The 25392-nt window shown below is 47.3% G+C and overlaps 1 protein-coding gene across 10 annotated transcripts in view; it reads left to right on the top strand.

Annotated features, from left to right (window-relative positions):
- Gatad2a (GATA zinc finger domain containing 2A) overlaps positions 1 to 25392 on the top strand; it is an 89298-nt gene that overhangs the window by 33199 nt on the left and 30707 nt on the right. For 2 of the 10 annotated variants that reach the window (XM_032918524.1, XM_032918523.1), the window contains exon 1: positions 12541 to 12642. The exons of 2 other annotated variants lie outside the window; for them this stretch is intronic. The gene's annotated coding sequence lies outside the window, so the exon portion shown is untranslated. Of the gene's footprint in view, positions 1 to 11029; positions 11136 to 12537; positions 12643 to 25392 lie in introns of those variants that run through there. 6 more of the 10 variants (XM_032918531.1, XM_032918528.1, XM_032918526.1 and 3 more) reach the window with 6 other exon arrangements.

Raw genomic sequence — 25392 nt, 5'->3', positions numbered from 1 at the left:
GTCTTTGCTAGGAGCCGTCCTGTGGGCCTGGCCTTTTGCTTTGAGACAGGTTTGCTTGCTGAGCCCTCCTGACTTGGCTGAGTGCTGGCTAGTGAGCCTCAAGGAGCCTCCAGTCTCCTTAACCAGCAGCACCTCATTGGTTCTGGTTGAATTGTTGACTGACTGTTCACTGGTTAAGCCATTCATTGTAAGCCCTCCCTTCTCTGTCTCTCAGCTTCTCACTGTGCATCTCTGGCTTGAACTCAAAGAGATCCACCTGCCTCTGCCTCTTGTACTATTATTTAAAGGCCCACGCCACCACACTCAGATAGCTTGTGCCTGCCTGCCTGCCTGCCTGCCTGCCTGCCTGCCTTCCTTCCTTCCTTCCTTCCTTCCTTCCTTCCTTCCTTCCTTCCTTCTCTTCCTTCCTTCTCTTCCTTCCTCCTTTTTTTTTTTTCTGGAGAGGCTTGTGTAATCCTGACTGGCCTTGAACTCGAAGTCGTCATCGTGTCTCAGCTTCCCTGGAATGCACCACTGCACTTGGCTTTATTTTTAATTTGAGATAGGGCCCGGACAGATGGTTCGGTAACTATAAGAGCCTTGGCTGGTTTTGGCAGGATACCTGGAATTGATTATAGTGTCCTCATATTGTCTCAAAAACCCTCTTAATTTCATCGATCAGGCACACACATGGCATATAGGGAGGCAAAATACCCATAAAATAGGAAAATTTTAAGACAGGATTTTACTCTAGTTCAGGCTGTGGAAGTCTTTTGAGTACTGCATTGGTAGGTAGCATCACCGTGCCTGGCCTTTGCTCTGAGCCTTTCCTACCTGAAAGGACAATCACAACCAGAACATAGTGCAGGCAGGGGACTCTTGAATGGCCTCTGTTGAGTTTTCCACACACTCTCCATGCTAGACTCTGCCTATGGGATAGGCTGCCTTGGCGCTCAGGATTCCAGGATGGAGATGGGCATTGTGATGCTCCTATTTTCCCTCTCCTGGTATTAATTGATGGGGGATCTGTTTGTTTTGTTCCCCTTACATGGAGTTGATGTGCTGGGAGCTGGCCCTCTGTCTAGTGTGGCATTTTGTACACAGGCTTCTAGGAGATTTGGGGTGCTCAGGTTTCCATTTAAGGGAAGAGTGTGGCCAAGATGAAGTAGTACTCTCTATTCTCCTTGCTGGTATCCTGGACTTCTCTTGCTTGTACTGTAAGGTGAAGTTGCAACAGGTGTGCTCCAAGGGAATTGGAATGCTGTGGTAGGCCAGGGCTATCTAGGAAGGCCAAGTCCAGGGTGCTTGGGCAATGCTCTTAGAACACCAGCCACAGGCTTTCCTGGGCCCTTTTCTGCCATGCATTTGGGAAGTTGCAAGTACTGGTTGATGCTGGAGCTTGTCTGGGCTATGATCTGATAGGAAACAGGTCCTAGGCCCTGCTTTGCACTGTGACGTCCCTGTGCATGCATGGTCCTGGAGGGTTCAATGACACAAGTAGCTCAACCTTGAAATCCTGTAACATGGCTCAGACACCAAGGGCACAAGCTGTGTGTTCCTCCCCCCCTCCCTGAAATAATGTCCTTGCAGGTAGAAAGCAGTGATAGGTGCCAGGGACAAGCAGTAGGTGGGGAGGTTCACTTTCACAAGTTCTGTAAACTATGGTCATAGTTTTGCTTTAAAAATAAAAAGATTTATTTATAAAGATTTATATAAAAATACATTAGCTGTCTTCAGACACACCATAAGAGGGCATCAGAGATGGCACTACAGATGTCTGTTAGCCACCATGTGGTTGCTGGAATTGAACCCAGGTCTTCTGGAAGAATAGGCAGTGAGTGCTCTTAACCATTGAGCCATCTCTCCAGCCCATATTTTTACTTTTCATACTTCATTGAATGTGTGGGCATGGGAGGAGTTTAGAGGACATCTTTCAGGAGTTGTGTTTTGTAGAGGTTGAACTCAGTTGTCAAGCTTGGCAGCCTTTGTCTGCTGAGCCATCTAACTGGCCCATGTAAACTTCTTTTGGATGGGCATTCAAGACAGGGTCTTTCTGTGTAGTCCTGGATTCATTCTGTAGACCAGGCTCTACTCAAACTGAGCTTTCTCACAGCCTCTGCCTCCCCAGTGCTGGGATTAAAGGGTTGCACCACCACCGCCTGGCCCTCATGTAAACATTTTTAATAATGCAAAACCACACATTTAAGAATGGTCACAATAAGCCTGGGTTGGTTACCAGGTGAAGCAGAGTAATCTCCATACTGTGGGTTTGAGGCCAATTTGGACTATAGTAAGTCTCTGACGTGGGGAAGTTAAGAATTTTACCTTGTGTACATTTACTATACAAAAAAATATGACCTCAAAAATAATCTGTAACTATGAGAACATGGATCTGTCTGCCAGGGATAGTTTAGAAAGAGACTAAGGCATAAACATTGCAGGCCTGACTTGTGTCAACTGCTAGGGGATTTAGAGAAGTGCATGTCACTCTAGAAAGTTCATTGTGACATCATCTTGTGTGTAGAATATTGGAGCACAGAAATTCCTTGGTGTTCCTTTAGCTCCCGTAGGAGCAGAACCTAGATACGCTTCCTCCAGCTTGGTGGGGTGACCCTCCTCAAGCCCCTGAAAACACCAGGAAATATTGGGGAGAGTCTTAGGTCTTCCAACTGCCCTGCTTAGGGGGGGTCACAGGTATTCATCATTTTTTCCATTGCTATTTGTCAGTGTGTCGGGTAGTTGGAAGTATGTTACAAACTGATGTGTTCTCACAGAGGGCAGCTAGGAAAAACTGTCTCCACATTTCAGGCTGAGTCCTTAGTGACCTCAACATGTGGCCCTTGAGCAGCACACACCAGCAGGACATCCTGTAATTCAGCTCTCTGCTCACAACAGCTCCCTGGAGCCCGTGTTTGCTCCCACAGGGCCAAGGTTTATTATTCTCAAGGCTGCTCCCCTCTTTGTTGCCCAGTGGGGCTCTCCTGAGTTTCTGATGACTGTTTCTGATGACTGTTTATCAGTCTAAGTTCTTAGGTTCCTCCTCTAGCAGCTTGTAGAACTCAGGAAGACATGTTCCTCTTCAGTATGGGTGTTGCAATGTTGAGAAGGAGCTTCAGGGCTCACCAGGCAACCACTCTCCAGGAACTTCCTGTGTCCTGTTGTCTGGAAGCTTCCAGAGTGCTAGGCCTTAACGATAGAGGCTCAGTTATGGTACTTGTGGTGCTGGGACCCACTAGCCTCCAGCCCCTCTTCTTTGCTTTCCGACCCGGGGATTGAATGGGCAACTGAGTGGGCAGCTGACTTATCACTAGCCAGCACATGGGCACTTTGGAGGTCCTAAGGACTTTAAGAACTCACACCAGGAAAGGGGTTGGAGAAAGGAGTTATCACAGGGGAGCAGTCCCAGCTTCCCAGCAAAGAAACCATTTCCTTTTTTCTTGTCACACTTCCTTCAGGTGTCTGACAAGCTTTTCACACACTGAGCATCTCAGTGCCGAGCACCTCAGACCTTGCTGAGGCCTACAGACCTTGGCCTCGGTACATTTCAATATGCAGGTGTGTGCAGTTCCCATCAGTTGCTTGGACATTGGAGGAACGTCCACATCCACACAGGAGCTGAGACATTTTGAGGAATGGCTTTAAATTACAATAGCTAAAGTAAGAGTAGTTGTTTCCCGTGGAGGTCCTACCTGAAGAGAGGCTGTCAGTTGGTCCATAGCACAGTACTGAGGGGGCTTCAGGAGGACTGAGGGCCACTGAGAGCCACAGCTGACCAGAAGCATTTTGGAACCTTTAGACTGGCCAGTAGGGAAGGAGAGTGTGGTGAAAGTTCCTGCTCTCTGGTCTGTGAGAAGTTAGGCAGGACACTGAACCTCTGCAGTAAGAAAGAAGGGAGGGGTGCTGGCTAGGGGCTCAGTAGGGACCTCTTGCCTGCTTTGCACAGCAGAGGCTCTAAGCTCCATTTCTAGCATCGCAGCGGAAAAAAAAAAAAGGAAAAAGGGTGCATGTACATTATGCCAGCCACTAGTACCAAGACAGCAGTGAGTTCCCAGCAGTCAGAGGGAGCAGGCTTTTCTAGACTCAAAGTTGGGCCTCTGGGACCTTTAGCTGTGAGAGAGGCTGAAGCAACAGCTGCTCTCTGGGAGGCCTGAACTCATGATGGGGGCTGGGGCCCACATGGCTGCCCTCTAGCCTTAGATTCTGAGGAAGGACGGAGTTTGTATTTATGACTGGTTTGCCCTAAGTTTGTGATGGAAACATTGTTTGTGGGTGCTGACAACAGTGTAGGGGGGACAGGACATGGTCCCAGCTATTGCCACATCCTAATCTATTTAATTTGGCTGAGTGTGCTGGTTGGGGAGTGCTTGCTTAAGTGACAGGGACTCGCACTAGAAGTGGGAAAAGGGAAGGAATGGGCTTCTTTGCATGACAGGGACCTGGGCAGACAGGTGGGCAGGTGTGAGGAGCAAGGAAGGGAGAGAGACACGCTTACTAGTCAAGATGTGTGCGTGCGTGTGGTGTGCGGTGTCATGTCCATCCATCCGTCCGTCTTCAGGGATGTTAGGGATAGCTCATTGTGAGGAGATGATTTATCCTCCATCAAGGCCTTTGTTACCATATAGGTAAGGGAAGGACAAGGTGTGCCAGGGATTGTGGGTGCTAGGACTTGAGATGGTGGACAGGACTCTGTACCATTCTTATCCCCTAGTGCTAGCTTCAGTTGCCACGGGGATGGGCTGTATGGCCAGTTTCCCCACTGGCTCCTTTGCTTTCCTGGGACTGTTTCTCTAAGTCTCTAGTCTGCTTAGTCTGCCATGTCCCTGCTCACAGGGGACATGGTTAACAAGGCTTTTTGCCCTAGGGAGAGCAGGCACTGCTCAGGTTCCCTGGGGGTGACCTAGAGCTGAAGCCCAAGCTATGCCCTGTGCTGTTGTGGCTGGGGTCCCTCTGCTGAACAGCTCCAAACTGCTCCTTGCTAGCCCTTAGAGGTGAGGTTCCTTATTACCATTTGAGATAGTGCTTTTGGTTGTACTCTGTCATGTATCACCACTGCTCAACTCTGTCATTGTATAGACAGACACAAACAAAGAGGGAGGGAGCATTGGTTGTGGCTGTGTCCCTGGAAAACTTTGTTTGAATATAGGTAGCAGGCAATAGGGTGCCGATCCCCAAGTTGGAAACTGAATGTGAGCTGGAACAGAACTTAGCGATAAAGCACATACGTAGTGTGCATAGTACTAACTAGCACCTGGGAGGAACTGGAACTCTGAGTTCTAGGCCACCCGGGCTACATTAAGAATTATGAAGCCGGGTTGGGGATTTAGCTCAGCAGTAGAGCGCTTGCCTAGCGAGCGCAAGGCCATGGGTTCGGTCCCCAGCTCTGGGGGGGGGAAAAAAAAAAGAATTATGAAGCCTCAGCCAGGTGGTGGCTTTAATCCCAGCACTCCAGAGGCAGGCAGATCTCTGTGAGTTTGAGACCAGCCTAGAGAGTTCCTGGACAGCCAGGGCTACACAGAGACATCATGTCTTGAAAAGCAAAATAAGAAAAGAATTATGATTTTGTGTTGCTGGGTATGGTGGCACATATTTTAATCATAGCACTTGAGAGGTCATGGCAGGCTGATCTTTGAGGTCTATCTGTCTGTCTCTATCTCTGTCTCTGTCTCTGTCTCTGTCTGTCTGTCTCCCCAAAAAAACCAGACTTGAGTCTTTGGTTTGACCTAATCCTTTTCAACCTGCCAGCACTATGGTGCCTCCTTTGGTGCTCTACTAGTATCTGCCTTCTCGTGTTGTGAGTTCTACTCATAGAGAGGGTCCAGGTGAGCTTTGTGAAGTAGATGCTTGGTTTGTGCAAGGCAGGTGCACTCTGGGTTTAGGAGAGTCAGAGACAGGAGCAACAAGAAGGGCTGGGCTCTTGGGTCTGTCAGGAGGACACAGGGGCCAAGGTGGCAAATGTTTGAGTGCAGATTGCAGAGATGTCAGTGAGGACAGGCAAAGAGTAGAGGAGTACAATCATGCATGTCCAGGCGCAAGAGTGTAGTATAGCCAGCCCTTCCTGTCAAATGCTAGTGCCTTCAGACACCTGTGTTGTCTCCTGTGTTGGCCATGAGTAACCTAGTGGGGTCTTGCTTTTGCCTTCATCCTGGTGTTAAAAGGAGCATCCTCAAGGCCTTGCCCCAGAGGATCAAATGACAACAAAAGATGGCGCAGCCACAGTGCCAAGGCTTGATTTCATGACCGTGAAATGCATGACTGAGACTCCCATGCCTGTCTTCCTGTCAAAGTGTGGTTTCTCTCCAATTAGGACACAAGGTCAGGGTGGGTTATAGGAGAAGGGTATATGTGTGAGTGGAGGACCCAGGTGCAGGGTCAAAGCTAAAACATAATGACTTATCAGGGGAGGTAAAGAGTCTCCCATGAGCTGGTAATTGTGCACTTAAGGGTTACTTGATATTGTTTTAAATGTATGAGTTTGGCATAAAAACAGCAAAGCTTTCCGAACCCAGTTAGTGAGGTGCAGTGGTGATCACATGATTACTTTAGTTTCAAGAAATGCTCCTTGTTGTGGGAATGCTAAGTGGGTTCTGCTAGGTCTCTACTCATTTCTCGTGAGATTCACATTGACTGATTGGAGGGGCTGCTGCACTGGGCTCCCCAGACTGATTCCTCCATCCCAGTCCTATTACTCAAGTACAAACTTACAGCACTAGCTTATGTTACACGTTTTAGGTTTCTGACTTGAGGCCAGGCAGAGACTGATCACACAGCCTGTGCCTTATTGCTTGGTGGGAAGGTCCACAGATTCTGGAGCTATTTTGGGTAGGGGTGTGCTGAGAGTGCCTTTCTGGGGAACTCTGGAACAGACTGGGCTGGGGACCACTAGCAGGTACAAGAGGCAACAGAATAATAAGTTCAAGCACTTCTCCAAGATAGTGGCTTCTGGAATGTGGGGAGGCTGTGTGGATTAAACATTTCTTAGATTTTTTTTTTTAAAGATTTATTTATTTATTTTTATTTATTATGAGTACACCGTAGCTGTCTTCAGACACACACTAGAAGAGGGCATCGGATCCCATTACAGATGGTTGCGAGCCACCATGTGGTTGCTGGGAATTGAACTCAGCACCTCTGAAAGAGCAGTCAGTGCTCTTAACCACTGAGCCATCTCTCCAGCCCCATTTCTTAGATTTTTAAGTGTCACAGTGGCCTGGTAGTTTATTGTGGATTATTGTTTGTATGTTTTGCTCCTTCAAGAGTGCCCATACTCAGGTGAAATCTTAATTGGTAGATAAGGCTAGAACCTGTGATTGGGCAGTGGAAGGAAAGGCGAGAAAGGGGAGAGAGGTGGAGACGGGAGAGAGCAGGACGAAGGAGGGAAGAAGATGGAGCTGACCCAGGTGGTCTGGAGAAACCACAAGTAGCTAGGGATTGCATAGTAGGGTCATGGAGTAAGTAATGTAGGATACATTTGCCCAATCTAGGTGTGTAGCTTGTATTTATATCAATTGAGTTTTGTGGGTTTTGTGTGGGTTTTGGAGTTGAAGATTTACTGTTATAATCTGGCTGGTTTATTATAAGACTCCAATGTTATGTTATGGGGCTAAGAGGATCTGAACTAGGCCTTTCTCAGTTTTTTAAGAGTGGAGACTTGGTGTTTATTTTCATTATTTGAAGCTAGTCTATTGTTTACTGTCCAAGCTGTTGGCTCAGACAATCTTGCCTCAGTCTCCTGTATAGCTGTGACTATAGGACACATATAGGTGCAGGCATCCCTCGTGATGACCTGGATTTGAGATTCCATCTTTGGAAAGGTTTTGTTTCAGATGTGAATCGTCTACTGTGGGTGGATTTTTGGTGTATAAGGCTGGAACAGAGGGCCAAAATGAGTTTCATTTGGGTGCATGGGCACTGGGCTGGCTGGCCTCTGGGGTGTGTAGATACTGATGCTTTGAGTCCAGTCAACTGCTAATACATTGATCGATGGATTAAGAAAGTACGTGGTTTGTGAGTGAGTGAGTGTGTGTGTGTGTGTGTGTGTGTGTACGCGCGCGCGCTTGTGCTTGTACACATGGGCGGGCCAACTTGTGAGAGTTGGTTTTCCTATTTACCATGTGACTCTTGGGGATTGAGCTCAGGTTCTCCGGCTTGGTTAAGTGCCTTTACCTATTGAGCTATTTTGCTTGTCCAGAGGCTTCTTGAAATAAGGAACCCAGTTCAGAAACATCCCTCACCCTAGCAAAAAGGACAGAAGTGGCTGAAATTCCAGACATATTTAATATCAGAACTAGCAGAACTGAGTTAGGGAGGAATGTATACTTCTGATCCCAACAGACAGAGACATGAAGATAGCAATAGGTTTAAGGCTAGCTCAGGGATATGCAGAGAGGTTTAGGTTAACCCTGAAATTAGGTGATCTTCCTATTTCTCACTCTGAGAGTAGAAGAGTATGCCACCACACTCAGCTTCTTTTATAGGCTGTGAGTCCTCAGGCTTGTATGGTGAGCACTTATGCCACAATTGTGTGCCCAGCCTCTGCTCAGGGTTTCTAAATGGCAGATGCATTGTATTTGGTCAGTTGGGAAGAGAATTTGTACCTCCTAACCATGAATAAGGGATTTCTTTCCATTTGTTTTGTTTACTTTTGTGATGTTGGAGATGGAATCAGGCCAGGAAAGCTTTAGCTCTGTGGTTTTTGGTGTTTTCTTTTGTTTGTTTGTTTTGAGACAAAAATCTCTGTCTTGTTCTAGAGTCAAATCATCTTCTTGTCTCAGTCTGAGGCGAGTACCAGGACTTTAACATGACTGTAGGTTTTTCCCCCCTTGTGCATCATGTTTTTATGCTGTTGTAAACAGATTCTGTTGTAGTTTTCAGTTCTGACTGATGTACCTCTGTGGAAACACAGCTGACTTTTTGCACTAATGGCCTGTGATTGACTGGGGCCAGGGTCTTGCTAAATCAGAGCATCACAAATTGAAAACACGCAAGGGTTGACAAAGTAACTTAGCCAGTGAGGTTTACCACCACCGGACCACTCAACCTGAATTTAATACTTAAAACCTACATGGTGGAAGGGAAGAAGCAGCTTTTGAAAGTTGTCCTCTGACCTCTCTATGCAATTTTACTGCTTTCTTTGCTGGGTGTGGGACTGTCAGCTGGAGGTGTGGGCATTGGCCACCAACTGGGAGACATGATCAGGCTGCATATTGCTAGCCTGGGAACAGGTTGAAACTTAGAACTGAAAGGTGGCTTCTGCAGAAATTGTTGCTTTTGTTCTACATACAGTAAAGTTGAAATCATCACAGGGTGGGGTCTGTTTGTGCTGGCCTTGATCCTGAAGAGAGACAGGTGTTTGGGTACCTATACTAGGGTTTCCTGCCTCTGTCTGAGAAGCTTGAACTTGGTGGGTCAGGCAAGTGAGGGTTAACAGCATTTGTTGGATTTCCCAGTCTGCATTGAGCTGGAAGGCCCTGGTAGTGTCTGCAGCAAGGGCTTTTACATGGGAGGGGCCATGTGCTCTTTGATACCCAAAAGTCTCTCTGGCATTTACTTCTGGCTTTACTAGGCAAATTTTTCTGTGAGAATATTTCTTACACCCATGAGTCACAAATTTCTGAACTGAGTTTAAAATGAAAGATTTCTTGGTGGGCATGGTGGTGCATGCTTTTAATTTCAGCACTTGGGAAGCAGAGACAAGCAGACCTCTGAGCTCTAGATCAGCCAGAGTTATGTGCTGAGAGCTTGTATTATAAACTGAAAACTAAACGGAAAAGGTTTCTTTGTAAAAGTGTATTATGAGTGTGTCTTACTTACATGTATGTGTGCCATATGGGTGCTAGGAACCAAACCTGGGTTCTCTACAAGAGTAGCCAGTGCTTTTAGCTGTTGAGCCATTCCTTTAAAAACAACAAAGCTGGTTTCTTATTAGTACGTTTTCCTGGCAGTTGTATGGACACAAAGAAAGAGAATAGAGGTGGTATTGACACTAGGCAAGCCATGTGCATAAAATTCTGAAAGTGGAACCCAACCTGACACCACAGACTGGGGCCTGTTTTTGGAGCCACTTTGCCCATGACCTTGGACTTCTTTAGCCATATGTCTCACCTATCTAGCATAAGTCTCTTCTTCCCTGGGCACTTATGCCCTCCTCATTCTCATTGACAACCCTGTACTTCTTTTTTTTTTTATTTTTTATTTATTTATTTTTTTTTTATTAACTTGAGTATTTCTTATATACATTTCGAGTGTTATTCCTTTCCGGTTTCTGGCAAACATCCCCTCCCCCTCCCTTCCTTATGGGTGTTCCTCCCCACCTCCCCCATTGCTGCCCCCCCCCAACAGTCTAGTTCACTGGGGTTCAGTCTTAGCAGGACCCAGGGCTTCCCCTTCCACTGGTGCTCTTACTAGGATATTCATTGCTACCTATGAGGTCAGAGTCCAGGGTCAGTCCATGTATAGTCTTTAGGTAGTGGCTTAGTCCCTGGAAGCTCTAACCCTGTACTTCTACACTGGTGGTGGTTCAGAGCGGGGACCCCACTGGTCTGGGTACTAGGCAGGTTTCCTGAGTATTAGGTGTCTATTTTATAAAATGGGGTCTACCCAGAGGCCATCTCCACATTGATCAGTAACTGTCAGTTTGCTCTTAACCATTTTGTTACTCTTGGCTTGCTGTGAGGACAGCCCTTCAAGCATTTACTGTGTGTTCTGGGTGATAAATGAAAACTATCTGGATTTGGCCTATTACTCAGTGTTATTGTCATGCTATTGTTGAGAGCTTTGAAGATAGGTCTGGGGTGTTGTTCACAGGTTACCCCATGTCCACTAGGCCTTAGAAATGGATTTGCTTGTCTGGGCTCCTGCTGTGGAGGGCAGCAATGGCAGATTTCATTTCCTATGGCTGGAGGCATTTTCTACTGTGGGTGCTGGAGACAGAGCCAGGTCTTGCTCACACTTGGCAGGCTCTACCACTGAGCTATACCCCAGCCCTGGAGAAGTTTGAAATTTCTGGATTCCCAACCATCGTATGGAATTCAGTGTTTTTCTTTCTTTTGGTTTAGGTTGGCCAGCACATTGAGCCAGCACATCCACATAAGTTGCCTTTTGACAGAGCTGTGGCCATGACGGCATGGTAGGACCAGCGTCGCGGACCCTGAGGCCAGGTGAGTGCTAGGGACTGGTGTCTGTGGATTGGAAAGCTGGCTTAGACAACCTCCACATATCCGATAGGGCTCTGCTCGGGAAGGAAGACAGGGGGCTGGGTCCCTGTGACATCAGGTATGACCCTTGAGCCTTGGGATAGACATCATGTTTATTGGTCATCTGCTTAAAAGCTTTGGGGTGGCAGGGATGACAACCAGAGGTTAACCTTTGATCTCCAGCTGTATCTCCTCCTAAGTGGCTAGAATTGTTCTTTAGCCACTGCCCAGCTAGCTCTAATGTGGGAACTGCAGAATGCAAAAGGCCAGAACTCCACATGGGGAGGAAGGGCCTTTCTGTCATCACCAGGGCCTCAGAGTGACATTTTAGCTCCACACCATGTACCTGTAAAAGGAGGAGGAATTGAGTGGTATTCTAGAAGTAGAACATGGCTATGAAACCTCCTAAGACAGCTGTCTCAGTTTTAAGACTTTAAGACCATAACATGGTGTCTTGCCAAATGGTTCACAACCACTCATTGGCATCTGGTTGGCTACTGAGTGAGATTTGGTTTCTCCGACATCCCTGCTGTGATGGACACTGGCTATGACAGTGTTAGGGTTTGGTATTTTATTTTATGTGTATTAGTGTTATACCTGCATGTGGGTGTGTGTACCACTCAAATGCCAGGTACCCAAGGAGCTCAGAAGAAGGCATCAGATCCCATGGTATTGAAGTTAAGGATGGCTCTGAACACCATGTGAGTGTTGGGAATTGCTGTGTCCTTTGTGAGAGCAGCAACTGCTTTTATTCTTAACCTTTGAGCCACCTCTCCAGCTGCTTACTTTGGTTTCTGAGACAGGGTATTACCATGTAGTCCAGGCTAGCCTTGAACTCACCTTGATCTTTTGTCTCAGGTTCCAAGTGCTCAAATTACAGATTTGTACCACCAACTCTGGCTTGTTTCTTGAGAGAATATTATTATGTAGCCCTAGATGAATCCCAGGTAATCCTCCTGCCTCTGCCTCTGCCTCTGCCTCTGCCTCTGCCTCTGCCTCTGCCTCTGCCTCTGCCTCTGCCCTGCCTCTGCCTCTGCCTCTGCCTCTGCCTCTGCCTCTGCCTCTGCCTCTGCCTCTGCCTCTGCCTCTGCCCTGCCTCTGCCTCTGCCTCTGCCCTGCCTCCTGCCTCTGCCTCTGCCTCTGCCTCTGCCTCTGCCTCTGCCTCTGCCTCTGCCTCTGCCTCTGCCTCTGCCTCTGCCTCTGCCTCTGCCTCTGCCTCTGCCTCTGCCTCTGCCTCTGCCTCTGCCTCTGCCTCTGCCCTGCCTCCCAGGTGCTGGGATTGTAGGTTTTAATTTATGTTTTCTAGGATGTGTCCTGGTTTAATAGTTGGCCATATTTACCTTTTACTGCAGCTAGCATTTTCTGATCCCTGGTCTTCATGTGCTGGGCAATTCCTGGCTATTACCAAGGTCCACACAAACCACGTGCCCACCCTAACAGGTCCTTCTGCTGGTTCAGGTTTGTGGACAAAGTATGTATCCTTGAATCTCATTTGCTGGGGGTGCAGGTGTGTGCGTCTAGCTTGTTTGGTAGAGATGATGCGCACTCATGTGCTGAGATCATGTGCTGAGCTAGAGATCCCAAGTTAGGCATGGCTTTAGAAAAGCATATGCTTCCCAGAGAAAGTATACATCGATAGCCACAGCACAGTCAGGCATTGTCTTCCTGCTAAAGAAAATTCGTGCATATTGCAGAGTCCCTGAGACATCTTTGCTGGAGAACATTCAGCTGTGGGTTCTGATTGCTCCTGTGGAGATTAGTCAGGCCCTACCAGAATCATACAACTACTGTCTGTTTACCTAGAACCAGCACCCAAAGCTATCCTGTGGGTGCTGGGAAAGGACAGTGACAGGGAAGCTTATCATTACTATGCCAGCACCTGGATGGAGGGTGTGGGTAGTGACCCTGTGTTCTTTGGTGACAGTAGAGACAAGGTGAAGGAAGCAGAGATAATGCTGGCTGGAGCCTCTTGTACAGGGTTCTATCATCTTTAGTCCTATATAAAGTACAGCATGGATCCATTTTCCTAAGGAAAAGTGTGTATGTTTGCTCTTTATTACTACAAAGTTCATTGCTCTGCATGTGCGTGCATACACTGTTGAAGGGCATATGTTCACATAGCAGGGTGACTGTCAGGTCTTGTTTTCTCCTGCATTTTATTACTAGATGGCAATTTTGTAAAGCTGGTTTTTGTGGAGTCAAGTTTTTGCACTTTTATTGTTTTTGTTTTATTTTTCCTGTTAGATACTATAGAAGAAAGAGATAATGTCTCTAAGGACCAAAAGAGAAGGGCAGAACTTGAGTCAAACTTCAAATCACACTGAATTTGCGTTAGGAGAGTGACAGTTGTGTCAGAAAGGCCCACCGTAGTAGCACAGATCAGGTGGGACAGGTGATTGCCAGCAGTAGCAAGTCCTAGAGTTATGTGCGTTGAGTCCACTACACTGGTGCAACTCGGTGGGAGAGTGCTGGCCTACTGAGACCCTGGCTTCATCCATAGTCCATACGAAAGAAAAAACACAATTGAGGGTGATCTAGGTCCCAGCTTCTTGGAAGGCTGTGAAGCCCAGGAGTCTAGGTCAGCCTGTGCAGCAGAGTGAGACCCTGGACTATAAAAGTAAATAATGGGAAAAGTCTCCGAGTTCATGTTGGCTCTCAAAGAAAAAGAAGCTGGCAAGTCCTTATTCTCCTTTACAGGACGTTGTGGAGCCAATGTGGTTTCTTTCGCATGTGGAGGAGACGAAGCATGTACCCTACTTCTCTAAACTGAACTTGGTAGTACCAAGATACAGAAGAGGGAGGCCCATCAGCATGGACTGTGTTTATTTCTAGAGACACGGTTTTGCTGTATAGACCAGACAGACTAGTCTCACACACACAATTCTCTGGCCTTAGACTCCCCATTGCATGGGTGATAGTCATATGTCACTACAGCTTTTGAGGAAGGTCTGTAAATAAGTGACCAGTTTGTCACTGGATAGTACTGTGGAAGGAATTGGATTTGCATAGTAAGTAGCCTTAGTGGCCAGCATAGCAGTTGTCACATTCACTAATTACTATGAATATACAAAACTCTGAGTTTAGTTTTACAACCACAGAATGAATTTTTGTTGTTTTGTTTTCTTTTTGAGACAAAGTTTCTCTGTGTAGCTCTGGCTGTCTTGGAACTACTCTGTAGAAGAGGCTCAAACTCAAGAGATCTGCCTGCCTCTCCCTCCCTAGGGCTAGGATTAAAGGCACGTGACACTGCTGCCAGACTCAGAATGAGTTATTAAGAGGTGCAGACAGGGGGTTGGGGATTTAGCTCAGTGGTAGAGCGCTTGCCTAGCAAACGCAAGGCCCTGGGTTCGGTCCCCAGCTCCGAAAAAAAGAAAAAGAAAAAAAAAAAAAAAGAGGTGCAGACAGCCATATTCAGTGGCTACCAGTGTCTAGAGTTCGGGCAAGGTGGTGGTGTGAACTTCCAGAAGGATGTGCCTGGCCATTTTGTCTCAAAGATCAGTTTACAGGAAATTGTTCATATGTTCACTGCAGAAAGCTCACTCACAGAACCCAACTATGGCAAACAAATGACTTTAGTGGGTGTGTGGAGAGGACAAACATATTCATAGAGAGGGGGGATGAGCTGTTAAGTGGTTCAAAGTGTCACCAAGGGCATGTTCAAAGCATTGGCTGGCTTCACAAAGGCCAGTGTAGGCATGGAAGACAGACCTGGGGAGTGGACATGTCCCATCGTGGCATCATTGTTACTTTGTGGGTGTGCTTGGAGTAATAAAAATTTTAGGGTCGGGGTTGGGGATTTAGCTCAGTGGCAGAGCACTTGCCTAGCAAGCTCAAGGCCCTCGGTTCGGTCCCCAGCTCCGAAAAAAAGAAAAGAAAGAAAAAAAAATTTTAGGGTCAGCAAGATGGCTCAGTATGTAAAGCACTTCGCAATAAACTCCAAATCCACCTGCAGTGAACCACTGAACCTTATGCCTCAGTGGCAAGTGCTGAGCTTTGGCTGAGTATGTGCTGTTACAGTGTCTGCAGTATCAAGAGTTGATTCCTTGATTGTAGATTATAGTGCTGAGAAGGCCACTTCTCATGAATAAACAGTGTAAGAGGACAGGAGTTAACCTTTGAAACTTTGAGACACCTTTGAAACTGTTCTAATCCCAAGCCAAAAATTCATTTAATGATTTTTTTTTTTTTTAAATTCAAGCCAATAGCTCAAATAGCAGGATTTTTGTTCTTTTCTTTTCTTTCCTTTTTCCCACCCCCCTTAGACAGGGTTTCTCTGTGTCTCCCTTGTGGTCCTGGAACTTACTGTGTTACTCAGGCTACCCTTGAACTCTGAAATCTACCTGCCTCTGCTGGCTAAGTGCTGGTATTAAAGGTGTGTGTCACCACAGCTCGACTGTATTTAAGCCAGGGTCCCATTAAATAATGCTAACTGGCCTAGAATTCTCTATGTAGTTCAGGCTGGCCTCAAATAATCTGAGATCCACCTGTCTTTTCTAGAGGGCTAGGATCAAAAGGCATGCCTTCTTACACCAAAGTCCTTGTTTTGAAAGAGGATCTTAAATGGTGGTCTAGGAACTGCAGGGAACCACAGCCTTTCCCAACACATCTGTTCTAGAGTTCCTTATCCCACATATGTTTCACAGGCCACACTGCCAGGTATTCGAACCTTTGCCCTGGGGCAAGGCTCATAGTCCCATTTGTGTGATGAACTACTGTCTGGGTCTAGCTGTCTGGGTCCCCTGATAGCTGCCATTGCTGGCATGGTAGCTGCCGGCTCTGGAGCTGTACTTGAAGCATCTTTCCTTAAGAACCAGCTCTTGCTATTGATTACCAGGCTCAAATAGCTGCAGCCCTTGGGACTTGGACATCACCTCCCCTGCTCCCACAACAAAACAAAACACCAACCAGGCAATAGCTAGCTAGCCATTTTAGAAAAAAATGACATTTTCAAAGTGTGGTATCTGGTGGCATTCAATATACTCATAGTTCTCTCTAATTCCAAGACATTTTAACATTTTATCTTTTATGTATATGTGTGCATGTGGGTGCTCAAAGGCATTGGATCGGGGTTGGGCAGCAGTAGAGCACTTGCCTAGCAAGCGCGCAAGGCCCTTGGTTCGGTCCCCAGCTCCGAAAAAAAAGAAAAAAGAAAAAAAAAAGGCATTGGATCCCCTGGAGCTGGAGTTGGCAGGCAGTTGTGAGCTGTCCCTCTGGTCCCCTTATTAGTCATTTAAATGGCTGCAAGAAATGTCTATTCAAGTGTTTTCCTGATTGTATGTGTGCGTGTGCGCGTGTACGTGTTTCATTTTGTTTTTTTGAGACAGGGCTTCTCTATGTAGCCTTGGCTGTCTTGGAACTCACTTTGTAGTTCCTTGAACTCAGATCCACCTGGCTAGTCCTTTGACTTTCGAATTGACATGTAATTTTGTTCTTCCTTGGAGGGGGAGCTGCTGTGAACCCAGCAAGCTCCCTTGACTGTCCCTTAGCCATAAGAATGTTTCCTCTACTGGTAAGATGTTTTGGATACCAGACCCTCAAGGAGAAGATTTTGTGTGTCTGTTTCACTGTATTGATATTTTGTTTATGTTTTGAGACAAGGACTCACTTTGTAGCTCTATGTGTCGTGAAATACATTCTTGTAGATGAGGCTGGTCTTGAACTTACTAAAGATTGCCTGCATCTGCCTCCCAAACTGGGATCAAAGGTGTGGGCGTAGCTGGTAGTGGCAATTGATGCTCACAATTTCAGTTTTGATGCAATCTAAATTATCTTTGTGTGTGTGTGTGTGTGTGTGTGTGTACACACTTGTGTATGCACATGTATCCCTAGAGGCCAGAGGATAACCTCCGAATGCCTTAGGTGCCTTGTTTGTTGAGAGCAGGTCTTCACTGGCTAGGCAGGCACAACTGTCTCCCTGTGGTTCAGCCACACTCGTGCTATTGCCCTAGCACTTTGTAAAGTGTGTTTTATGGGTGGCAAGGTCAGCACTGCTTCCCAGCTCCAGAGTTGCTGTTGGTAGCTTTTGGTGAGATGCATGAGAACCTACTGCCAACTCCAAGCCTCACCTGTGCTTTAAGAGTCTATAAAATTAGGTCTTTGAGAGCACTGACTGCTCTTCCAGAGGTCCTGAATTCAATTCCTAGTAACCACATGGTGGCTCGCAACCATCTCTAATGGGATCTGATGTCTTCTGGTGTGTCTGAAGACAGTGACAGAGTACTCATATAAGTAAATCTTTTAAGAAAATTAGGTCTTGGGCTGGAGAGATGGCTCAGTGGTTAAGAGCATTGACTGCTCTTCCAAAGGTCCTGAGTTCAAATCCCAGCAACCACATGGTGGCTCACAACCATCTGTAATAGGATCTGATGCCTCTTCTGGTGTGTCTGAGGACAGAAACAGTGTACTTATATATAATAAATGAATAAATCTTTAAAAAAAAAAGAAAATTAGGTCTTTGGTCCATTTTTTAATAGTTCAGTTGTTTTTTGTAACAGTGTCTCACTCTGTAGCCCAAGCTGGATTTGAACTTAAACAGTTCTCCTTTTTCAGCATCCCACTTGTCAGGAATACCTATGTGGTAATCCACTATGGTAATCCAGTTAGGTTTGGTTTGGTTTTTCTAGATGCCTTGCTCTGCTGTTCAGACTAGGCTGGGCTGCAGAAGTGCTGCTTTGCCCGCCGGCTTCTGTTTGCTTTCAATTGCTGTCTTCTTTCTTGGCATGAAAATTCTTCTGGCATAGTTTACAGGAGGGGAATAAGGGAAAGCAAGTGTGCTCTAGTTCTTTTCTAGTTTGTTTAGCAAGTGTCTATCCAGTGTCTCTTTTGTGCTGAGCATTGTGCCTGCACTGGACCTTGGTAACATGGAAGAAAGAAGTGTCTCTTGTCTGAGGAAGGGGTCGGAATATATAAACGGATGAGCATGAGGACAGAAGCTGCACGTTTCACCTGAGACCTAGTGGAAGAGTCCTGTGGGTAGGGAGCAGAGCCAGCCTTTCCTTTAGGATTGAGGAGTGGTGGGTGGTGGGGTGGCAGAGTCTACTAGAGGTCGAAAGCTCATGACCTCCTCTGTGATGCCTCATGTGGTAGCTCAGCTCTGTGAACTGGAAGTGGCTGCAGCTGCAGGAGTGTGCAAGGGGAGCTGTCTGCCCACAGGCGTAAAAGTATTAAGGGTTCTAACACGATTCTTCCTTGTCGTGGGCTGTAGAACCTCTTTTTTTCTTAGAAGTGGGCTGGCTTCAAAGCCCCATCTTCCTACCCTGAGCCTCCTACAGGGAGGAGCAACAACCAGCGCCACTACTGTGGCAAAGGTTGCCTATGTGGAAGGAATGTGGGATACATCTTGGTCCTTCACTTTTTACTCAGCATGTCCTTATGGAAGATGTTTCTTCTGAATCTTTGGGTATATTGTGTATGACAGGTACTAGCATGGATGAAGGACCAGGTCCTAAAGGAATGGTCTCCCTGTGAGGGTTATGGACTCTTGTTTTGTGATATTAGTGGTCTCTAAGGCTTAAGAGATGCTGTGGCCTGCTAGTCCTTCCTCATAATGATACCTCAAATTTTGGATTTGGGTCATTACACAGCTCTCAGTTTTCCTTCACATGGCCACACTGGACAGCACATTCCTCTCCCTGGGCCGAAGGCCAGCACAGGACACAGCTTGAGGTCAGGTGTCTTAATGTGGGGCTACTCCTAGCTTGGCCTCACACAAACATACCGGGGAGACTGAGGACTCTTGAGATGACACACATATAGCTGGTATGTTCCCTATTTGTAGACCTTACTCCCTGCCTGCCTCCCTTGGGGCTCTGATCAGGTCAGATGCACAGCCATTTCTTGTCTGGCTGGATTTAAGAGGTGGCTGTTCCTAAAAGGGGGCTGTACAAAGAAAGGTACACGGGGGCCAGGCTGGTATGTGGCTACTGACTTTGAGGTTTGCAGCACTTAGCTGGATCTAGGGAGGCTTCTGTAGTTTCTCTCGGGGCTGTGGTATTTCATGGGGATGACTTGTTCCTCAAAACTGCTTTGATTTTTGCCAAGGTTATCTGTACATCGAAGTGTATAGGAACCCAAATACAGATTTGATTCTGTGATTCTGAGGGAGGAGCTCTTGACTAGCACAGGATAGATAGGTGCTGCCACCAATCTTTACTTTAGGCCTAAAATTTTACTTAGATATTGATTATGTACTTGAATATCTTAAAATGACTTATAATTTATTCATCTTAGTTTTCTTTTCTGTTTCTAACTTTTATTTGTTTTGAGACAGAGGGTCTCTCTATAGCTCTGGCTATCTTGGAACTCTGTGTAGTCCAGGTTGGCCTACCTCTGCCTTTGGGTGCTGGGATTAAAGGCATGCAACACCACACCCAGCCTTTAATTTTCTTAAATATATCTTAAGGAACCTTATTTTGGAAGCATCTTTTACATATCTCCTACCTTAATAAGATTGTAGAAAAGTGTTTATTTGCAAAAGCAGACACTCGAACCCTCTGTCCTCTCCTTTTTCTCCTACTCCAGCTCCCAGCCTTGTACATACTAACCAGGTGCTCAGTCCCTGAGGTCCCCTCAGTCCCTGGGTTTTGTTTTGAGATAGGTTCTCACTCTGTAGTTGGTAGCCTGCACTTACCCTTCCTGACTTGACCTGCTGAGTGCTGAGATGACAGGTGCCACTATGCTGGCCCGAATGGTTTTCTGTACTCATGCAACAGCTCTGCATACTGGGGGCTTGGAGTGGTCTGTTGTTGGTCAGCATTGCCTTAGAAAACAGGCCTTTACTTAGAGAAATGGTAAGAAATGGAGGCTGGGGGAGGAGCTGAGCAGGTTGTGTGTATGTATATACATACCTGTAAACATTAGGAGTGCATACATGTATGTTTGTACATGTTGTGCAAGGCTGGTCTGCGCGCTTGGTGTTCTGGAGCTGAGGTATAGAAGTGTCTGATGTTTCCTTTGTCGTGTGTTTACTGTCTGCTGACAAGTTGTCTGTCCTGTGGAGTTGGATGCTCTTCAGTCAGGCATCTTGTCTTGGACTCAGCCTCTCTCCTTGGCATCTAGATGTCATCCAGTGTTCCCTGCTCAGGTCTGGGAGTCTTCAAGTAGTCATTGGAGGCTGACAGGCAGCTTTGGAAATACACACACCCTGTCCCATAGGACAGAAGCACCTGTGGGTCACATATTTTGTATTTTAAGAATCCATGTCCTAGTCTTATCTTCAGATACTAGGTGAAAACCTCAGAAGTTTCTTGCCTAGTCTCCAAATTCCGGAGCCCCAGCATGGACTGGATAAGGTGTCCCACTTGGTTTGGAGTCAAGTACTGTTACTCAACTAGGTCTAGAGTTCCTGAGGAGGATGGCAGAACTTAGACCCAGTATCAGTTCTTTCTGGGACCTCCGTCCTTCCCTCAGGACCTTCCCCATCCTCATGGATGAACCTGCCAGATAAACCTACCTCAGGGTTTCACTGGCGCACATGGCCCCTCACCAAGCTTTAGATGCCCAGAGACCTGTTCTGGTTTCCATAGCTCCATTCTTCCACAGAACCTCCATGGGCTATAGGTTTCTACACCCTTGGCTATAGTGTGCTCAGGTTCTATTTTCCCCGAAGTCCTCACAGAGGCATCTCTGAAGTCCTTGGCTGAGCTCTGCACCAGAACTGAGAGCTCAAGTGTCCTTCTCTGAAGCAGTTGGATTTGTAGCACACCACTTTTTTGTCTAATGGGGCCTCTTTGCCTTTAGAGTTCCACATATGTGAGGAAAGGCTAAGGCCACCCCTGCAGCTAGCTGCTTGTCTATGCTTTTCAGAGACTAAGGGTTGGGGCCTGAATTTGGGTTGAAATTGCTGGTTGCATGTCTTTTCTGAATCCTCCTTCATTCAAGTAGATGTGCTCTGGGGTGTGTTTGAGAAAGCAGGCCTGTTAACTGCTGTGTTAAGATACTGGAAACTGGATTGGCATAGCTTTGTTCTGTGTAAAACCAGAAACACTAGGCTAGATGGCCTTAAAGGCTGGAGGCCCATCATGGTGCATAGTTTTATTTGGACACAGTCATGCACATTGGAGTATGTACAGTCAGAACCGCCAGACAGAGTCCTCCCACAGACAGCACATGACCCTATATCAGAGGTACTAGACTACTCCCATAGTTTTTGTGACAGATCTTACTATACAGCCCTGGCCCATGGTATTCACCCTGTAGTTCAGTCTTGTCTCAAACTCATGACAAGCTTTCTGTCTCAGTCCTTTTCAGATTGGGATGATAGGCTGCTGGTAAGCATTTTAAAACTCATTACTCAGCAACTTGAAATTGTCTCCTTCAGTCTGTTTTCGGTATCACTCCCATGTTTTTTCCAAATGCTGATAAGGGAAGAATGGGGAAACTGAGCCTCCACTCTGTTCTTTGCCCTGGATCACCTAAGTTGAGTTGGAGCCTTTTTACTTGGCCTCACCAAGGCAGTATTTGAAGGTTGAGACTTGGCTTTTGAGTCTGAATTCTTCCAGCAGAGTTCCAGCCACTCTGTCATTTGGATGTGTGGCAGGAGGTGGCTTGGGCCCACCCAGGCAGGTCTAAGTGTCTGTTTTGGTTTGGAGGAAACTTGCCTGTCACAGCTTAGCTGTCTTCTCCCTTATACCTTTCCAGATGCTCGGGGGCATGGCTATAAGAGCATGGCTGTGCTGTGTGGTCAGAGCTTCTGGGTCCCAGTTGCTGATGGGGGATGACCTGGCCTCCAGCTTGGAGCACAACTCTCTGGAGAGTGCCAGCTACAGGCCAGGAGGAGCCGGCAGCAGGGCCTCTTGTGTCATATGCTTGGGCTCTGTATGATCCTGGGACAATGGCACCTTGGCATGTCTTTCAGTTGTCCTGTCCTTGTCACCTGACTTAGTGTAGGCTGCTTCATAAGGCCTGCTTTCTTCCAGACAGGAAGTGAGACAGGAAGTGATGGCCCCTTAAAGCCCCAGGGCAGAGGCTACCCTTAAGGTGTGTTCCACAGTTGCAACCAAACTGTAGTCTTGAATTTTCCATCTCAGTTTCAGAAGAGTCCATTGCTTGAATAGAACCAAATAAAAGTAGAGCAATCCCCCTTCTGCTCTCTGGGCTTCGTGGAGCTTCAGAGCACATCTAGGAGGAAATGTGTTCCCACAGCACTGTCTTATCCTCTGTGCCCTACTATTTATCAGTCAGACACTACTTTAGAGTAAAGGTGGACTCTGTGATCCGGGGCCCAGACCCCCATGCTTCCCTGGATCACCATGCTATCACCTCCCCACAGGCTGTCTGGACTGTCTCCATTAGGACTGAGTCTCCACCTGGCCTCTGCTTCTCTGCTGCTTGCTCTGACCACTTAGTCTTGTCACCTGACACCCTTGGCCATTTCAGTCTTCGCCCAGCTGTGCATTCCTGAGCACCAAGTAATCCCCAGCCCCTAGGACAGCAGCTCCTCTGGTAAAGGCCCTGGGCTGCCAATGAGTGAAGGGGTGGGAAATGTTTTCCTTTCCCTTCTCCTTCCTACCTCTTAACAACTCCTTCCTCTTTCCCTCTCATAGCACTAAGGTTCCCAGGTTACAAACATTAGCTGTCAGTTTTGTCTGAGCCTTTCTCACTTACTGCCCCTCCTCTGTTCATGTTTGGAACACACATTTTGGAGTATTGCTAATCAAGGTTGAGCCACTACAGTCAGAAGGACACCAAAGTCTAAAACCTGTTGCGTGTTGTTGATATGCTGCTTAGCTTCAGCTTGGAGAAGCTTTTCATTCCCCCACACACGCATGCACGCACCCACGCACCCCAGCACGCACACAAATACTGTAGAATTTAAAGCTTCTGGTCCCAAGCACTTGTGGGAGACTTCCCCATGGTGTGTTAGATATACAGTTGAACTATGATTTGTATCTGTGGCTTAGAAAAGGATGGTTACTGGCCCACCATGCTTAGCTTGTGCTGGATGACTTGGCTCTAGAGTTCTTCTGAGAGGTCCTGTTCCCTGTTGCAACATTCAACCTTTGGCAGTTGACTTAGAACCAGCTTCCTGCCCCAGGTTCTCCCTCCAGTTGCATTGTGGTATTTTATTGAAAGGCAGCACATCCAGGTAGCAGTTAGTGATGTTTGTACTACCCTAGATGTCTACCGTTGGAGTACTACAAGTACTTAGGCCTCTTGGTTCCAGGTCGGCTGAGGCACCTGTGTAGGATTCTTGTTGAGAAAGCCCAGTGCTACATCTTCACTTACCCACCAGCCTTTAGGCCCCACTGAACGTTGCTGGGGTTTCTGCACAAGGCAGGTGTAGGAACCAGCCCAGGATGTTGGGGCTTGCTCTAAGTGTCCTAGCCCCATTCCTTGGTTGGTGGATGGCCCTTGTGATCTTCATATCTCTTAAAATGACCATGGCAGTGGCTGCTGAGACCTCCCCCTGAACAGACCTGTGGTAGCTATTCTGGTGTGGCTACTTTCTTTTTCCCTACTTTGGGGATTTTTCAAACCACCACCACCTCCCCGCCCCCCTTTGCAAGTGAGTGATTTAAACCCTTTCTCTGCCTCTTAGGATGTTCCTAAAGGAAGCTGGTTTCTTCCTGCCCACATTGTGTCTACTGTATAGTGCCTATCTATGTTGGTCCCAGGGATACCTTGTTCCTGGTGCCCTTGAGGGGTTGGGACTCTTCTTATCGCACAGCTGTGGTAACTCAGGCCCTAGTGGGGAGGGTACAGCCTACTGGGACCTTTCTCTGGCACTCACCCCTCCAGCTGTTCTTGTCTTTCTGGAGGTGGGGAAGCAAATCCCAGACATCCACTCTCCTGCCTTCAGCCATACCCACCCTGAGATCTACTCAAGGTTCTGGGCCCTGCTTGAGTTCTGAGGGTACTTGTCTCCATGCAATGGGCAGCTCCTAGGGATATAGAAAGCAGTCCTTCATCCCCTGGTGACCTTGCTTTTCCTTAGCTCTTTCATAGCAGCAAAGCATTGAGGTAGTGGGGTGGAGAAGGTAGGTATTCAGGCAGGGTTTCTGGTGGATTCAGATGAGCTAGGAGAGGCTGAGGTCAAGGCCTTGGGCTGCCTTAGGAAAGCCCGGCCTTGCTCCTACTGAGTTATGATGGCAGAGCTTGGGGGCAGGGCCAGACCTAGAGCTTCATTCTTTTTTGTTGTTTGGTTTTCAGGGTCTCTCTATGTAGCCTGGAACTCTGTGGACTAGGCTGTCCTTGAATTCCTAAGAGATCCTTTTGCCTCTGCTTCCTGAGTGCAGGGATTAAAGAAGGGAGTGTGCCACCACCAGTGAGCTTCACTTCTGAGAGCCATAATGCCCCCAGTTCCCATGTGCCCTACCTTCAGAGGTCCTGCACTCCCCTGTCCAGGCCTGGGCATGTCTGTGTCTGCCTCCTCTTTTCTAGAACTCATCAGATCTGCTTCAGGCAGTACCCTGACACCCCAGGGCAGTGACTTGTTTGCTTTCGCTGGGAGGCAAGACAGGCAGATTGTCAGCAAGTGTGACAAGGTTTGTGGTCAGGTTTGTTGGAGGAAGAGCAAGCCTTAGAACTTTCTAGTGCTGAGATGTTGGGTACTGTTAGAGTGGAGGGTGTGGTGGGCACTCCAGTCTCTGGGAGAGGTTGCCAGGATACAGGTTGAGACAGGAGAGAGTTGGGTGCAGATGAAGCCCACTGAGGTTGTGACCCTATCCCCATCTCCACTCTTGATAGAGTTGTGTTAAGGGCAAAGCATTAATTTAACCTAGGTGGTGATGGAGAGGAGAGAGGGAGGCTCTTGAGTCTAAGGTCTATAAAAAAGGGTGACTGGACCACGGAGGTGAGGGTGGACTCTTGGTCTGGCCGTGGGAGAGCATCCTTGATATGATCCTCCAGCCTCTCTTGGAGGGGGTTTTCAGAACTGGCTTTGTCTAGAACAGGCCTTTCCTGCCATATTTTCCAGTGGGAAAACCGAGGCACCTGGAAGGAAGTATCCCACCATTAGGATGCAGAATCAGAGGGCTTCCCCATCAAGCCTGCTAAAGATATGGGCTGAGGTTCTCTGCAGGGCTATACTCAATGCCAGATGTCTCATGGAGCTGTCCCTTGGATCCTGCCAGAGCTCAGCCAGATTTTTTTTTCCTGTCACTAGTGAATCTGGGTTCTCTCTGACTTTCCTAAGCTGGTGTCCTACACTGTTAAGTAAGAACTGGCTTATGAGCGGCCCCTTTAAGAGCGCCTTGTCCCAGACTCCTCTGTGGAATGCTAG

This window comes from Rattus rattus, chromosome 13 (assembly GCF_011064425.1).
Source record: "Rattus rattus isolate New Zealand chromosome 13, Rrattus_CSIRO_v1, whole genome shotgun sequence".
Lineage (NCBI taxonomy): Eukaryota > Metazoa > Chordata > Mammalia > Rodentia > Muridae > Rattus > Rattus rattus.
This window is presented reverse-complemented; position numbering and strand designations above follow the sequence as displayed.